The sequence below is a fragment of the Narcine bancroftii genome, chromosome 12, assembly GCF_036971445.1.
Source record: "Narcine bancroftii isolate sNarBan1 chromosome 12, sNarBan1.hap1, whole genome shotgun sequence".
In the NCBI taxonomy this organism is placed as follows: Eukaryota; Metazoa; Chordata; class Chondrichthyes; order Torpediniformes; family Narcinidae; genus Narcine; species Narcine bancroftii.
The window spans coordinates 60,944,352-60,956,085 of NC_091480.1; the positions used below are offsets into that span (position 1 = coordinate 60,944,352).

The 11,734-nt window shown below is 51.4% G+C and overlaps 1 long non-coding RNA gene across 2 annotated transcripts; it reads right to left on the reverse strand.

Moving 5' to 3' along the window:
* Window positions 1-7,470: 7,470 nt before the first annotated feature.
* On the reverse strand, window positions 7,471-11,701 carry LOC138746849 (uncharacterized). 2 transcript variants are annotated; one of them, XR_011347155.1, is made up of 3 exons: window positions 11,323-11,701; window positions 9,094-9,373; window positions 7,471-8,274 (listed from the first exon to the last, which is right to left on the reverse strand). It is a non-coding gene; the product is annotated as an uncharacterized lncRNA (long non-coding RNA). The 2 variants fall into 2 exon arrangements; XR_011347154.1 differs by lacking the exon at window positions 11,323-11,701 and adding an exon at window positions 11,058-11,307.
* Window positions 11,702-11,734: the final 33 nt, after the last annotated feature.

Here is an 11,734-nt window from a genome sequence, read left to right on the forward strand (position 1 = left end):
AAAGTTTAGAGGGAGACGAGCTGAACACAGGGAAATGGGACCACCTCAGGTCGGGGACTGGGTCAGCAGGAAGATGGGCTGAAAGGCCTATCTCCTTGCTGGAGAATTCTGTGAATCTGGTCCTGTCCAACTATCACTCCCAAGCATTGAAGAGGGCTGTTGATCCCACAGATAATTCACCCATAATTCCCGCAATTCCAATCATTTTTTCCACTGAGGTTTGAGTTGGGACAAACATCAAAGATGGGAATAGATTCCAGCGTTTTGAGTAAGGCAATGTTGGTGCGGGCAATGCAGAAGGGAGGGGTTGTGGAGAAAGTGAGCTGCAGAGTGGGAAGAGGCAAAGAAGGGAAGGGGGAGGGAGGGAGGGGATGTGAGGGAGGGAGAAAGGGCTGTGGAGAGAGCAGTGAGGGGCAGGAGGGCAGTGAGGGGAGAGGAAGTGGTGAGGAGGGAGGGGTATTGAGTAAGGAGGGGTGTGAGGAGGGAGAGGGAGTGAGGAAGTGGAAGTTTGTTCTGTGTCTGAGATTTCAGGACAAATCCCCATCCTAAATGGAGTGGTAGAGACAGGAGTGGAAGGAGACTGTGAGTGAGAGAGGGAGGGGAGTGTGGGAAGGAATGTTAGAGTGGAAGGAAGAGGAGGGAGATAGAATTGAGTGGGAGAGAGGTAGAGTGTGGGAGGGAGGGCAGAGGAGGAAGGGGAGAGGAGGGAGAGAATGTGAGGGAGGGAGGGGAGGAGAGAGGGCTTATGAAAAGGAGAAGGAGAGTGGGAGGAGAGATGGGAAGGGAGAAGAGGGGATATGAGAGGGAGGGAGGAAAAAGGAAGAAGGGGAAGGGAGGGGAGAGGAAAGAGGTAGAAGGGGACATGAGAGAGAAGGGTAGAAGAGGGAGGGGAGAGGTGGAAGGGGGTGTGAGAGGGAGGGTGGGGAGAGGTGGGAGGGGATGTGAGAGGGAGGGAGGGGAGAGGTGGGTGGATATGAGAGGGAGGGAGGGGAGAGGAGGGAGGGGAGAGGAAGGAGGGGAGAGGATGTGAGAGGGAAGGTAAAGGGGATGTGAGAGGGAGGGGGAGAGGAGGAAGGGGATGGGAGAGGAGGGATGTGAGAAGGACAGAGGGGAGAGGAGGGAGGGGAGAGTGGGAGGGGATGTGAGGGAGAAGACGGAGGGGAGAGGAGAGAGGGGAGAGTGCGAGGGGAGGTGAGGGAGGGAGGGGAGAGTTGGAAGGGGATGTGAGGAGGGAGTAGAGAGGTGGGAGGGGTGCAGTGAACTGGAATTCACTGTCAGGGTGTGGTTCAGATGTCCAGCTCCTCCCTTGGCTCCACCCTCACCCACCCCAATATAAACCCTGGGTTTCCCGCCCTACCTCAGATTCACCTGAGGACTATTGTATCTACCGGCCATTAATTGTAAGCTATTAAAGTGTGTTTGTACTCCTTACTTGTCTCTGAGTGCATTTAGTCGGGTTACAATTTTAATAGCTTACCTTTGAAACGGGATGGAAGCCCTGTTAAAGCCAGGCATGCTCCAGGTTGAGGGCGGGCGGCCATCTTGATGCACCTCGTGGTTGATGCCATTTTGTCTGCCCATGGGCCAAGAGGAGAGAGTTAACATTGGCATGGGGAGCGACAGGGTTTCCAGAGCACTGGCATCAGTTGTCCTGGATCAAGCAATATCTCACCAATTGAATAACTCGACGATGGAGGTGAGAGTAAACGGACATTTTACTGATTGCTTGGTAGACACTGGCTCCACTGAGAGCTTTATAAACTTTGCGGTACAACTTAAGAGTGTACCTGATGGACTATTCTATTTTCCTAGCTTCGCACTCACACTCCCCACAATGGAGAAACATTGACAAACGTTACCATGCACATGTTCCAGGGGTATTGTTCTTTCTTTGGCTTGGCTTCGCGGACGAAGATTTATGGAGGGGGTAAATGTCCAAGTCAGCTGCAGGCTCGTTTGTGGCTGACAAGTCCGATGTGGGACAGGCAGATACGGTTGCAGCGGTTGCAGGGGAAAATTGGTTGGTTGGGGTTGGGTGTTGGGTTTTCCTCCTTTGCCTTTTGTCAGTGAGGTGGGCTCTGCGGTCTTCTTCAAAGGAGGTTGCTGCCCGCCGAACTGTGAGGCCCCAAGATGCACGGTTTGAGGCGATATCAGCCCACTGGCGGTGGTCAATGTGGCAGGCACCAAGAGATTTCTTTAGGCAGTCCTTGTACCTTTTCTTTGGTGCACCTCTGTCACGGTGGCCAGTGGAGAGCTCGCCATATAACACGATCTTGGGAAGGCGATGGTCCTCCATTCTGGAGATGTGACCCACCCAGCGCAGCTGGATCTTCAGCAGCGTGGACTCGATGCTGTCGACCTCTGCCATCTCGAGTACTTCGACGTTAGGGATGAAAGCGCTCCAATGGATGTTGAGGTGGAGCGGAGACAACGCTGGTGGAAGCGTTCTAGGAGCCGTAGGTGATGCCGGTAGAGGACCCATGATTCGGAGCCGAACAGGAGTGTGGGTATGACAACGGCTCTGTATACGCTTATCTTTGTGAGGTTTTTCAGTTGGTTGTTTTTCCAGACTCTTTTGTGTAGTCTTCCAAAGGCGCTATTTGCCTTGGCGAGTCTGTTGTCTATCTCGTTGTCGATCCTTGCATCTGATGAAATGGTGCAGCTGAGATAGGTAAACTGGTTGTCCGTTTTGAGTTTTGTGTGCCCGATGGCGATGTGGGGGGGCTGGTAGTCATGGTGGGGAGCTGGCTGATGGAGGACCTCAGTTTTCTTCAGGCTGACTTCCAGGCCAAACATTTTGGCAGTTTCCGCAAAACAAGACGTCAAGCGCTGAAGAGCTGGCTCTGAATGGGCAACTAAAGCGGCATCGTCTGCAAAGAGTAGTTCACGGACAAGTTTCTCTTGTGCCTCAGATTGAAGAGACTGCCATCCGTGCGGTACCGGATGTAAACAGCATCTTCATTGTTGAGGTCTTTCATGGCTTGGTTCAGCATCATGCTGAAGAAGATTGAAAAGAGGGTTGGTGCGAGAACACAGCCTTGCTTCACGCCATTGTTAATGGAGAGCTCATTGCTGTATCTGAGCCGACCTTGTTGGTTTTCGTGCAGTTGGATAAGCATGTTGAGGAACTTTGGGGGGCATCCGATGCGCTCTAGTATTTGCCAAAGCCTTTTCCTGCTCACGGTGACGAAGGCTTTGGTGAGGTCAACAAAGGTGATGTTGAGTCCTTTGTTTTGTTCTCTGCACTTTTCTTGGAGCTGTCTGAGGGCAAAAACCATGTCAGTAGTTATACAGTACATATAACTGTAAAGGGGGGGAGGGGTGATTTTTTTTTGTTTTGATTGGATGTACTGAAGGATTTGTGTGCTCCTGTGTGGCTGGGCCTGGACTTCCTGTGTCACCTTAAAAACATGACCATGGAGTACTCTGGTCCACTCCCTCCAATCACGGTGCGGAACGGAGGGTCCCAAAAGCTGGACACCTAAATAATGATTCCCCCTCAATGTTTCTGAACCTGACTCCTGATTGCAAGCCAATAGCCATAAAGAGCAGGCGATACAGTGTTGGGGATCATGAATTTATCAGAGCCGAGACACAGCGGCTGCTCAAAGAAAATATCATTAAGCCAAGCAACAGCCCATGGAGATCCAAGGTGGTAGTCGTGAAAGGGGAAAATAAATCCAGGCTAGTCATTAATAATTTCACACTCCTGGACGCATACTCCCTCCCTCAAATTTTGGACATGGTAAATAAAATTGCATAGTATCAGGTCTATTCAACCATTGACCTGAAAGCTGCATACCGCCAGTTACCGATCCGTTCTGAGGACTGCCCCTGCACAGCATTTGAGGCAGACAGACAGCTCCATCAGTTCTGGAGGGTCCCTTTTGGCATCACTAATAGGGTTTTGGTCTTCCAGAGACAGATGGACAAAATGGTCAATGAGTATGGGTTGAAGGCCACCTCCCCTTGTCTCAACAACGTCACCATTTGTGGACACTCTCTGGAAGACCATGATGCCAACCTTCAGAGGTTTCTCCACACAGCCAAGGCCCTGAACCTCACGTACAACTCCAGTAAGTGCGTGTTCTGGACAAAACATCTGGCGATCCTGGGCTATGTCATTGGCCATGACCCCAATCGAATGTCCCTCTGTCCCAGATTCAGAAGACAATGAAAGCTTTAAGGAGGTGCCTGGGCTTCTTCTCCTACTACGCCCATAGTGTGTCCCTCACTATGCGGATAAGGTCCGCCCCCTCTTAAACTCCACCTCTTTCCCATTATCAGCCGAAGCTCAGGCAGTTTTCGACTACGTTTGGAGAAACATTGACAAACGTTACCATGCACTTGGCGGATGAGAATGCACCCTTCCAGGTGGAGAGTGATGCCTTTGACATAACTCTGGCCGCTACCCTTAACCAGGCAGGCCACAAGCTTTGGAACCCATCAGTGGAGAGAGGTTCAAACCATTGTAGAGACCATCAGGCATGGGAGGCATTACCTGACTGGCAGAAAATTTACACTGCTCACTGACCAGCGATCGGTGGCATTTATGTTTTATAATGCAAAAAAGGGGCAAAATAAAGAGTAGGTGGAGGATTGAACTCTCCACCTATAATTATGACATAGCCTACAGGCCAGGTACTCTCAGTGAACCTCCAGATGCCCTGTCAAGAGGAAGCTGTGCCTCTGCACACACCGGCCAGTTCCGGTCACTGCATGATGAGCTTTGCCACCCAGGCATCACTCGCATGGCTCATTTTGTTAAGGCACCTAACCTGCCCTAATCCGTTGAGGACATCAGGGAAATGACCAGGTCCTGCCAGGTCTGCGTAGGTACAAGCCACACTTCTACCGCCCCCATCAAAGCATACCTGATAAAGGCATCCGAGCCCTTCAAATGACTCAGTGTTGATTTCAAGGGTCCCCTCCCTTCCACCAATGGAAACGTGTTTTTTGGGTCATTGATGAGTACTCACGTTTTCTGTTCGCCATCCCCTGCCCAGACTTGACCATCACCACGGTCATCAGGGCCATGCACTCTATTTTCACCCTGTTTGAGTATCCCAGCTATATCCATAGTGACCAGGGCTCATTATTTATGAGCGAAGAGCTACGCCAGTACCTGCTCGTAAAAAGTGTTGCCTCAAGCAGGACAAGCTACAATCCCCGGGAGAATGGACAAGTTGAAAAAGAGAATGTGACAGTATGGAAGTCTGTGAAATTGGCTCTCCAGTCCAAAGGTCTTCCAGACTCACAATGGCAAGAAGTCCTACCTCGGTGTTCCGCTCCATTATGTCGGTCCTCTGCACAGCAACCAACGCAACTCTCCATGGGCTAATGTTTACATTCCAGAGGAAATCCACGTCTGGGACCACTCACCCGGCTTGGCTGATGGCACCAGGGCCAGTCCTGCTGAGAAAGCAGATGAGTAGGAGCAAGACAGACCCCCTGATCGAGAGGGTGCACCTGCTGCACGCCAACCCAATGTATACCTAATGGCATACCCTGACAGCAGAGAGGTCATCGTCTGGATCAGAGACCTGGCACCCATCGGAACTGAGAATCCAATGCCTCAAACGAGCCAGGAACTACCAAATACCCCACTCAGGCTCCCAGAGGACACTGCTCAGCAAGTGGTCCGATCCACTCCGCGACCTGAGCTGGAGCTCTTGAGACCCACTGACCCTGTACCACAGTGGATCCAGGAAGTTTAGGAAGCCCAAAGTCCTCCAGTACTGCGGCGCACGACCAGAATTATCAACCCCCGTGACAGACTTAACGTAAATATTTGTAAAATATTAGTGTTTTTTTTGAATGAATGATCTGTTTTTCACCCACAGGCTCAATTTTGAAGGAAAGTGTGAATGCAGTGAACTGGAATTCAGTGTCTGTGTATTGACTTCACCCTCACCTACCCCAATATAAACCCTGGTTTTCCCGCCTTACCTCAGATTCGCCTGAGGACTATTGTATCTACCGGCCATTGATTGTAAGCTATTAAAAACGTGTTTGTACTCCTCACTTGTCTCTGAGTGCATTCAGTTGTGTTACAAGGGGAGAGGTGGGAGGAAATGTGAGAGGGAGGGAGGGGAGAGGATGTGAGGAGTGGGGGCATGGAAGAGTCTCTCACAGTGGGGTGGAAGTGATCCCAGAGACAGTTTTCGATGGTGGTGATGAGACACTCCCCCTTGGGACACCAGCCTGCAACCCACCCCCTTGCCCGATCTTCCCTCTCTCCATCCCTCCCCTTCTCTGTCTCCTCGGTCCAGTTCCCCCACCTCACCTTCTCTCTCCTCCCCCATTTGCCCTTCTTCCTCTCTCCTAACCCCTACCCCCTCTCCTTCATTCTCTCTCCCTCTCTCCCCCTTTCCTCCTCTCTCCTGCTTCCCTCTTCTCTCCTGCTTCCTTCCTCTCTCCTGCTTCCCTCCTCTCATCCCCTCCCCCCTCCCCTCTCCCCCCACTGTGACACTGACAACAGGGTGTATTCCAACCACTTGTTCTGTTGTAAAATAATGACAAAAATGAATCCAAAAATAAAATTGTTGGTGTTCAGGATTAAACCACTGTCTCAGTCACAAAGGCCCAGTGTTTGGGAGTGCCGTAGAATTAAGTTAAAACCAAGTTCCTTCCACATTTCTGAGGCAAATTGATGTCAGCTATCACATCTTTACCCGTTGACTGAACAGGGATTGGATACAGAAGTGGGGAGGTTGTGTGTTAGTTGTACAGGGAGTCAGTGAGACCTGACCAACAGAGCAAAGGATAGTGTCCTCATTCAAGGAAGGGCGTTAGTGCATTGGGAGCAGTTCAGAGGTTTACTGGACCCATCCCTGGAATGGGTGGGACGACCCATGAGGATGGGTGGGACAGGGTGGGCTTGTAGGAGTTTGGGGGTGAGGGTGAGGGGTGGGGACCAGATGGAAATGTCTCAGATCCCAACGGGTCTCGACAGGGTGGATGTGGAGAGGACATCTCCTCCTGTGGGAGAATCGAGAACCAGGGGGTCACCGTTTAAAAATCAAGGGCTATCCCGGTTTTAAGACGGAGACGAGGGGGGCTAATGTTTCCTCGCGGAAGGCAGCGAGTCAATGGTACTGTCTCCCTTGAAGGGGCGGGGGAGCAGAGGCTGTGGAGCTGGTGAAAGTGGAGGGAGATGGGTTTTCGATCACACTCACTTTCTCTCTCTCTGCCTCTTTATCTCCCTCTCCCTCTCCTCCTCCTCCCTCTCTCTCCAGGCCCTTTCAGGTGGCCTGAACACCCCTTGGTAAAGCCGCATAATCCCCCCCCTTACGACTAAAGACATATTCACCTGAATGCGGCAGAAGCGCCTCCAAGGCTATGACGCCAACCCTCTCTCTCTCTCCCCCCTCCCTCTCACTCTCTTACTCCCTTCCCCTCACCTCCACTCTCCTCAAAGATGTCCTCAAAGATGAGCTTTAAGTGAATTTTCAGAAATTGAATTGGTGTGGTTCAGAACAATTTTCAGGAACACTTTGGCAGCACATTTCTTTTTTTAATGCATGTTTATGCAAATACAGCCCCACTTTTCACAAGAGTTATTCCCAATGAAAACACATCATAAAAAATAGAGACTGTAACACACACACACACACACACACACCCTCACACATTGACACTCTTACACAAATTCCCCTCATCATAGCCTCACACACACTTACAAACAAACCCCCTCAAAACACCCTCACACAAATACATCCTCAGACACACCCTCACACACACAAATAAATTTTTACCAATTAAGATACCTATAAAATCACATATTTCCAGATACAGAGACAAAGAGGGTGTAAGGACTGGAGGGGGTTACAGAGACAGGGAGGTGTGTAGGGACCGGAGGGGGTTACAGAGACAAGGAGTGTAGGGGACCTGAGGGGGTTAAAGAGACAGGGAGGGGTGTGGGGTCTGGAGGGGGATACAGAGACAGGGAGGAGTGTGAGGGACCAGAGGGGGTTATAGACAGGGATGGGTGGAGGGACCAAAGGACCCTACCTCCTCTCTCCCCTCCTTCCACAATGCGATCCCCCCTCTCCACCCATCCCTCCTTAGTTTTAGTGAGAGGGTTGGTGGGTATGGTGGAACCTCTGCTCTCCCCCCCCCCCCCCCGCAGCGATGTCGGTGAAAGCCTCTCTCCCAACGCAGCCATCTGCAGGGCGTGCTGTGTGCCACGACTGTCTGAGGTTCCTGTGGTCAGGCTGAGGAGGAGAGGCAACTCTTTGAGACCAGACCACTGTCTCCATTTAATTTCCGAATCTGGTCAAAATACACCCAGAACAGTGATTAACCAAAGGAAGGAAACATCCCACATTTCTCTTCCCACCACCCCCCCAAGACCATCCCTCCACTCACTCTCCCTACATCGTTCCTCCCTATACACATCCTCCCCTGTACAAACTTTCTACCCATACACACTCCCCCTGTACACAATCTCCCCGTACACACTCTCCCCGTACACACTTATTCTCCCCTACTCTCCCCATTCACACTCCCCCGTACATTCTCCCCATACACACACTCTCCCCCATACACACACTCTCCCCTGTACACACTCTTTCCGTACACACACTCTCCATGTACACTCTCCCCTTACATGTTATTTCCTGTACACACACTCCACCCTGTATACACTCCCCGTACACACTCCCCCATACACACTCTCCCCAAACACACTCTAACCCCGTACACACATTCCACCCCATATACACAGCCCCATGCACACTCCCCCTGTACACACTCACCCCATACACACTCATTCCCCGTACACTCTCCCCCATACACTCTCCCCATACACACTCTCCCCATACACATTCTCCCCTGTACACATTCTCCCCTGTACACACTCTCTCCATACACACTCTCCCTGTACACACTCACCCGTATACACTCACCCGTACACACTCTACTCATACACACTCTCCCCATACACACTTCTTCCATTCTTACTCTTCCCGTGCACACTCCCTCATACCCATTCTCCCCGTGCCACGCACTCTCCCTGTACACACTCTCCCCCGTCCACACTCTCCCCCGTACACACACTCTCCCCTGTACACACTCTCGCCCCTCATATACCTTTCCTTATGTCTGTGGGGAAGAAGCTGTCTTTAACCCTAACAGTGTGTGATCTCACACCCCCTGAGCCTTCTCCCTGACGGGAGATGGTCCTGATGGGTCCTTCGGGATGTCGGTGGAGTCTGTGGCGGAAAGGAGGTTTACATGATGTTCTGAGCTGCATTCACCACCTTCTACCTTTGTGTTGGTGAAGGGAGAGGGGTTGGTGCTTTCTTCACTGTCTCATCAATGTGCTTGTCCCAGGTCAGGTCAGTGGGAGGTTTGCCATCCAAACTATAAGCTGTATAGTTGGGATAAACGAGAACATTTCAGCTCCCAATATCTGGGTGTTTTTCAATATTCTGCCCTGTACCATAATGTTTTGATCTTTTAGTACACCATTCTGGAATTGGTGTAAATTGGCACAACTCTGGGCAAATTACATTTTTATTTTACTTTTAAATTTAAACCCACAGCACAGTAACAGGCCACCCAATTACACCCCCGGTATATTTTGAGTGGTGGAGGAAACTGGACCCCCCCCCGGGGAAAACCCACACAGTCACAGGGAGAACGTACAAACTCCTTACAGACTAACCCCCATGCCGCCCATAACTGCATCAGGATTGCCAAATGAGTCTGTGCCCAAGATGGTGGCACCCGTGTTCGGCAGCGGCCACAAGGAGTTGCAGACTCCAGGGAGCAGCAGAAGGCAATTTTGTGTAATCATGAACGTTCTGTATTATTACATGGCAAATAAGAAAATCTTGAAGTAAAGAATCTCAAGAAAGGATCCCAACCTGAAACATTGCCTGACCATTTATATCCACTGACCTGCTGAGTTCCTCCAGCTTACCCTTCCAACACAGAACAGCCCACTGCAGGAACAGACCCTTCAACCTTCATGTCTGCACTGGACATAATGCCCAAACTAAACTAAAACTGTACCTGCCAGCCCCTGATCTGTTCCCTCCCCTCCCTTCATGTACATGGGTCTGTCTGGAACCTCTCAAACACCACTGTTGGATCTGCTTCCACCACTGCCCCTGACAGCCCCTTCCAGGCACCCACCACTCTCACTTGCCCCACACATCCCCCCCCCACTTTAAACACACCCTCCAGTGTGTGACGTTTCCACCGTGGGGAAACCATCGGACTGTCCACCCTATCACTGCCCCTCATCATTTTACAAACCTCCATCAGGTGTGTCCTAACCTCCTCAGCCTCTGACGCCCTGGAGAAACCAACCCAGGTTTGTCCCACCTCTCCCCGTAACCCATCCCCTCCAATCCAGGCCACATCCTGGGGAACCTCTCCTGAGATATGATACATGAAAGTTCATTGTCATACATATCATTTCAATTACCAAATGCAATAAATTTTGCTCTTGCTGCAGCCACACAGGGAGATGAGATACACCAACTGCAGGAGTGTACACTATGTGCCTAGTCTGGTAAACAGACAAGAAATAGGAAAGGAACAAGGAGACAGGGTTCTGGGGAAGGGAAGGGGCGGGTCAGTGGAGCTGAATCCATGGTCAGATCAGCTGTGATCTCACTGAATGGGGCAGCAGACTCGATGAGCCGAGTGGCCAGAATGGGGGCTGCAGACTCGATGGGCGAGAGGCCAGAATCGTGCCTGGTGTGTTGTGATGAAACGCAAGCCCACTCACCCCCAGCATGGCTTTGGGTTGGGGGTTGTGTATCACCCGGGGTGAGGGGTATGTATGCCCTCAGGTTGGGATGTGCATCCACGGGGTGGGGGGGGGGGGGGTTGTACCCCAGGGTGGGGGATGTATTCTCCCACGAATGGCGCGGGAGAAAGACCGAGAGCTGGCTATGGGGAGGTGGGGTGGGTCAGCATGAACGTGTTGGGCCGAACCAGATTTGTTTTTTAAAAATAATTTTATCAATTGCTTTGGGTCTGTTAGCGAATATAATTCGTTATTTGCCGATGTTTCACTGCATTTTATAGTTAAACCTCACCTCACTGTGTGCCTGGGTTATTTGTGTTGTTTTTACATTAATTGCCGACATTTTTCAGGCCTATTTCTCAGGCTGTGCCTCTTGCCCCGCCTCCCATTTTCATTGGCCAAGGACACCATCGGTCATATGGCACAACTGAATCCCGCCCCTTAACCGTCTCATTGGCCGACACGAGCCGGCGTCTTGCCTCCGATTGGTCGGTAACCCCACCCCTTTCACCGACTGGAACTGTGGACAGTAGATGTCAATCATCCCCTTCCTCAACCTGATTGGTCAGTTTGCCGATGTTGGCGGGAGGTCAGAACTGCAATCACTCGATCAAAAGACACGAAAGCTCCTTTTTCACGATCCAAATGGTGTCCGGATGTGGGCGCCCTGATAAACGGAGGGCGCTCCCGCCCTGGACGGTCACAGCGGGCAGCACTTGATTGGATTCGGGCGACAGCTCGAGTCACGATTAGTTGTATCGCCGTCACTCAACAGCCGAACCCCATCCGCCAGACGAGCTTGTCTCCCCAAGCCAACGTCTGATTGGCCAATCGTGTGTCATCCTGCGCTGCAATTGGACATCGGTGCCGCCACGCAAACTTCACGGTACCCACACCCACACCCTTGGAAACTCTTGATTGGCTTCGACTAACTGCCACTCAAAGTTGTCTCGCCGATAATCCGGAAGA